The sequence below is a fragment of the Equus asinus genome, chromosome 21 (assembly GCF_041296235.1).
Source record: "Equus asinus isolate D_3611 breed Donkey chromosome 21, EquAss-T2T_v2, whole genome shotgun sequence".
Lineage (NCBI taxonomy): Eukaryota > Metazoa > Chordata > Mammalia > Perissodactyla > Equidae > Equus > Equus asinus.
Genome location: NC_091810.1, coordinates 12,535,230 through 12,541,312, shown reverse-complemented (window position 1 = coordinate 12,541,312; position 6,083 = coordinate 12,535,230). Strand labels below are relative to the sequence as shown.

At 52.1% G+C, this 6,083-nt stretch overlaps 1 protein-coding gene across 2 annotated transcripts in view; it reads right to left on the bottom strand.

The window, feature by feature from the left end:
* The window catches only part of EEFSEC (eukaryotic elongation factor, selenocysteine-tRNA specific), a 258,809-nt gene that overhangs the window by 30,760 nt on the left and 221,966 nt on the right, over positions 1-6,083 (bottom strand). The gene's annotated exons all lie outside the window — the stretch shown is intronic.

Below are 6,083 nucleotides of genomic sequence, written 5' to 3'. Positions count from 1 at the left end.
TTTAGGGAAAAAAAGACACCCCGAAGTGCTCTCTGCTCTCGGTGAAAGGTACTCCTCCATCAGGATGGCTTCCAGGAGAGGGTGGCCCTTGTCAGGGGCCGTCCCTTCCTGAAAGCCACAGGCAGCCTTGCAGGGTGGGGGGTTGGCAGAAGCTAGCTGGCCGCTGGATTAGGTTTCAGAGCCGCCTTCTCCACAGACATCGGGCAAGACCCACAAAGGCCACTGTCGGGGTACGACGCCAGTGAGAAAGACGGATGGTTTGTTTTCATTTTTATAGGGATTTTCTGAAACCTCAACTTTCACCCCTCACCTCTCTTCAACTCTCTTTTCTCTCAACCAAGCTGTTTTCCAGAGTCTCCCTGGCTGGCCAGCCTGTCATGCAGGACAGCACTGCAGTTAGGCCAGCAGTCAGCCTGGGGCCCAGAGGACAGAGAGAGGGCTGCCTGAGCCTCCTGTGCTCACTGGGAACTCTCAGGGGCTCCTATGGGCAGTTTGCCAGCCTCTCTGGACCACCAGCACCATCATTATCCTCAAACACACCTCAGATCCAGGCCTCCTCTGCCCAAATACCCTCAGTGGCTCCCCAATGCCTGGAGGTGAGCCTGGGCCAGCCCACCTCCCCAGTCTCACACCAAGCCCCCTTGCCTCCTCTGTGCCCCCCCAGCTAGCCAGGTGTGCCAGCCTGCCTGCCTTCCTCAGACGGTGCCTGGCCCTTGGGACGCAGGGATGCACAGATCCAACACACTTCCTGACTTCAAGAGACTCAAAGGCTGGCCTTGAGTCTAGCAAAGGTGGCATCTTTTAAGGCTCTGAGAAGGCCCCAATCCTCAGCTCCGCCCGCAGCGTCTTGCATAGAAGTCCTCCACAGCTCCGGCCAGAGCAAGTGCTGGAGCTGCCTGCCCGTGACACAGCTGTCCTGCCCGGGGACTGAGCGCCGAGGACAGGCCCAGGGGCTGTGCTCGGGGTGCAGGACTGAGCACAGGGCCGGCACCGAGGGCTTTGCACTGGGTGGAAGAGAGACAGTCTTGGCGCCTTTGGACCAGAAGTGTGGATGCTGCAGTAGACGAAGGGCCGTCTTGGCAGAAGCGCCTCACCTGCACAGGGCTTTGGGGAGACAGAGTTTACACCATGGGGATGGGAAGGTCAGAAGCCAGGAGCTACTCAGACCCCAGGGCAGGAGCCCAAAGTGTGAATTCTGGCCGACATTTGTAAACATGCCTGGCTGTGAGCTGCACCCTCTTCTCCACTTATCTTCTTCTAAATCTCTTTAAAGAAACTATATACAGCAAAATGGCCGGCCTTGCTAATTACCAAAGAAATGCAACGAAAAACATCGAGATGCCATTTTCCACATATCAAACTAGCAAGGATAAATAACACAGCAGGCAGCCCATGCTGGCAAGGTAGCAGAAAAACAGACACCTTCATACAGAGCTGACGGGAGTATAAAATGATGTCATACTTTTGGAAATCACTTTGCCAGGAGCTTTCAAAAACTTCTGAAGTGTATACTGTATTTTCTTTTTAAAAATCAGAACGATCCAACTTTTGAGAATCCATCTTAAGTCCATAATATATTTAATTTATACATATATTACATATTTATACTTAATTTATATATTTAAATGTTATATATCTAAATTATATATAAATTAAATATATTTAATCTATAAATGTTTCTGTATTTATGTTTATACAGAAAGATGTTCCCAGAAATGTTACTTACAGTAGAGATAAGTTGGAGACACCTGAACGTACAACAGATGCCAAAGTGACAGTGGTCTGGCCTTGGGGGTGCCAGCTGTCACAGTGCCACTGCACAGTCACAGGAATGACGTGACACTAAGGTTACTGTGTGCCTGCTGTGTGTCGGGTACCGTTGACGCTGTGTGTGTTGCAAGCACTGTATGTGCTTTTTCACTGTGCTGTACATTTAGATCTCAGAGCACCCCCATGTAGGGTGTATGCACTACCCCCATTTTACAGATGAGGAAACTAAGGCTTGGAGAGGGCCAGTTGCTTACCCAACGTTAGAGAGTGAGTAATGGTGCTGCCATTTGGACTAAGCTCTGCCTAAGGCCAGAGCCCAAGCTCTTAACACTGCACCACTCAATCTCCCCTGTAGACTACGGAGTAAAACAGAAAAAGGAAGAAGAAAAAAGTTTGCATAATAATATTAATTGATAAGAATCAGAACACAAAATCATATACACCATATCATCTCAACTACCATCTCAATTACATAAAAACAAGTCTTGAGCCAGCCCTGATGGCCTAGTGGTTAAAGTCCAGCGTGCTCTGCTTTGGGGGCCTGGGTTCGGTTCCTGGGCGTGGAACCACACCACTTTTCTGTCAGTAGCCATGCTGCGGTGGTGGCTCACATAGAAGAACCGGAAGGACTTACAACTAGGATATACAACCACATACTGGGACTTTGGGGAGAAAAAAAAGGAGAAAGATTGGCAACAGATGTTAGCTCAGGGAGAATCTTTCCCAGTGAAAAGAAAAAAAAAAAACTAAACTTCAAGTGAAAATATTAATGATAGGACTATGGGAGACTTTTTTTACTTCTTTTTTCTTTAATATGCAAATTTCATTGAACGAGATTACTATTACTTTTAGGTTATAAAAGACAGTTTTATAATTTTTTTCAAACCACTTAAAACATCTCATTTGGAAACAGATGCCTGGGGTCAGCCTCGAGCCCTTGTGGGAGGGTGTGCCCCTGTGGGACAGAAGAGGCCAGTGGGGCATTCTGGGGCCAGAGGCCTTCTTTCCCCAAGCAACGATGAACAGCTGTTAGCCTGCAGGGTGGGGGACCTACCAAACCCTTGGAGGCACAATGATAACCTAGCCTGCCATAGGCTCTGATGGGAAATTCTTTCCTGTTTCCAAAGAATGATGAATACTGCCCACTCTGCTGAGACTTCCGAGACCTGGTTAGGCCAGCGGCAAATTCTGACATCCTTCTTGCTTTTCTACCTCACATGTCAGTGTGCCAGGGCTGATGAGAATGAACAACACTATCCTTGCAGTCAGGCTGGTCACTGTGACTGGGGAAAGGGAAGGTTTGCAACAGCTGAACAGACAATGGGTCCTTCAAAGCCCACCATACGAGCGTCCGGCAGAGCAGAGCTTACTCATGGCTTCCTGTGTGGGCCTGGAGACACAGGGAGACTCAGTGGGGGCCCTCAGCCTAGAGAGGCTCACCTTTGGGGGGGGTGCCCAGGGAGACAGGCAAGAGGCCAGAGCAGTGCAGACGGCACAGGGAAAGAGGCTGGCCCAGCATGCTAAGGGGGCCTGAGGAGGGCACCTCCCACCAACCTGGGGCTGAACCGAAGTCAGGAGTGAAGGGAAGGCCACTCCAGCAGTGAGGACAGCCCAGCACAATCACTGGGCACACCTGCTTGCAACGAACACCTGTCTTCTGCTACTTCTTGCAACAGCCCCTGGTTTTCCTTGGGGATCAGAGGTTGAAGCAGGGTCCACCCTCGGTGCCAGGAGGAGCCATGACTCAGGCCGGCCTGTGCATGCCCCCAGGCATGGTGCTGCTTTGGGGATAGGAGTGGGGCATTGAACAAGTTCTCCAGGCTCAGCCCTCCTCTGGGTGGCTGCCCCAGCCACACTCTCCCATGGGTGGGCTTCCCAGCTGCAAGGCTAGTGGAGAAAGAGAGTCTCTCTCCCAGTAACCCCACCAAAGTGCTGGAGCCCCACTCCTTGACTTGTTCCACCACATGGGCGAACTGAGTTAAGGTTCAGTAGAGATTTCAACTAGTCCATTTCTCAGTCCTACCCAGCTTAGTGTAGGGTCACCGTCTGGAGCATCACAGGGGCACACTGAATCACTCAAGAAAGGGCAACTAGCACGTGTGGGCCAAAGATGACAAAGACAGGGCTGCCCTCAGCATAGCAGGGCAGGTTGGGTGGTGGGGGGGGGGGGGGGGGTGGGGGTTGGATGGAGCTGGGATTGACAGCTCTCTGTTAATGAGTGGAGAGGTGGACATGGCACCACAGTGGGTGGGCGGGGGTGAACGTGGCATCTAAGCTGGGCCCAGAGGATCCAGCATAAGCAGCAGAACAAAGGATAGTCACTGTGGGCCGATGTGGAGCTGGAGGGTGGCATGCAGCAGAGAGGGTCAGAGGGCAGGAGTGGCAGGGAAGGCCAGTGGGAGGAGTGGGAGGAGCTCAATGCCATGCTAACACTTCTGGACTCTGCTCCAGACAAGAGGGGACAGTCACAGCAGCTTCCTGAGTGCTAGTGCCTGGCACGCTGCCGTGACAAGCAGGTTTGTGCCCACGGTGAGGGGGACTGCAGGCAAGGAAGCAGGGGTTACGGAAGCCACAAGCAGTAAATGCTTACCAAACAGCCAGGTGCTGGAAGAGTCATTTGAGAGTTAGTGCATTCATCAAGCCCGAGGGAAACACAAATGCTCAGTGTCAGATGTTATCCTATGCTTGATTCCCCAAATGACCGTCGGCAGAGGAAGGGAAAGAAACTCAGGTTTATGGAGCATTTACAAGCATCCAGGCACTTTATACACATTTTCTCACTTAGCCACCTCAACCCTGAAGGCGGGGAATGTTTCCCCTTCCCTTTTTTATACAGGAAAACTGAGGTCCAGGGCATTTATCTGACCGCCCCAGAGGCAGGGTCTCGTCAAAAGTGAACTTCTAGAAGTCACGTCGAGCCCTGAGCTCAGGCTAGGTGGAGCAGATGGACAAGAGGGTGATCAGTCAGAGGCAGAGAGCAGAGGGTAAGAGCTGGGTGCACAGTGTCACACCACATCTTAAAGACATGCAAATGACAATGTTGTCACTGACTGGATGTCATCCTTGTGCAAACTCTAGACCAGGCACTTCACACACGGCTTCCAGCTGTTTTCCCAAAGACCTTAGGAAAAGTGGGCACTGCCCCATCCTTCAACAGACAAGACAGAAGCCCAGAGAGACAGGGGGTGCCCCAGGTATCACAACTGGTAACAAAGGAGGTGGATTTAACCTCTCACTCCTGCCCCTGAGCTCTTCCCATCCCCATCAAGCAAGCCCTGAAAAAGTCCTAAAAGGAGATGTAACCACATGTTCACTGGGTTGAGGAGCTATAGGTGACCTTTTCTCCCAGATGTTTAAGCTTTATCTCTAATGTAACCATGTGACTTAATAATAAGTAAGAAGTGGTTTAAGACAAATATATGACATTTGGATCCAGAAGTGACCCACCTCAAGGATGGGAGTCTAGATGGACAGCCAGCAGACAGAAGGCCCTGCCAGGAGAGCTCCCTGGAGATGTGCAGAGGGCAACCCCAAGCTCTGAGCTCCAAATAAACAAACACCAGGCCACAGGAGCCCCAGCTACGAGCCATCGGTCCCTGACTCACTAGCTGGCAGCGGTGGCACACTCCGACCCAGGTGGCTTCCTGGGGACAGGAGCTGCCTGAGCAAACCAATGGCCACCTGTAGCTCAACAAGTGCCATTCTAAACTCAGCTGCCTCCGTGGCCCAGTGGCAAGGAGTGGGAGGGCGAGAGCAAGGTGAGCCCAGAGCCCACACATTCGGTGCCAGGTTCTTTCCCTACCCTGGCCTGCCTGGCTCCACAACTCATGGAATTCTACCCTCAACTGCCTCCCAGTCCTCTTTCAGCGTTAAGGCTGGGGCTTTGCAGTCAGACAAAGTGGGGTCCAAACCCCAGCTCCTCCTCCACTGCGCAGCTGTGCCACCTGTGCAAGGGCTTCACTGGGACACTTGTACGGCAGAGGCCCAGTGAGACGCGGGTTATGAAATAGCCTTGGGATGGCTCTATATCCCACCTATAAGGGCTCCTACTGGTGCAGTGACCAGTGTTATTGTTACTGTCATCGCGTCCCCCACCCCCTTCTCAGGCACAGCTGCTGACAGGAAGGAGCCCAGGGAAAGCTCGGGGGCTTGAGGGAGCAGCAGCTATGGCAGCAGCAGAAACCTGAGTGAGTACTGACCTCACCAGGTACAATTCTAGGCGTCCATGTGGATACCTTGTGTAAGTGCAGGCTGAGCTGGCTCCCTTTTGTCCTAACCGCAGTCTCTTCCAGGAGGGCTGTGTGCAGTGTGGC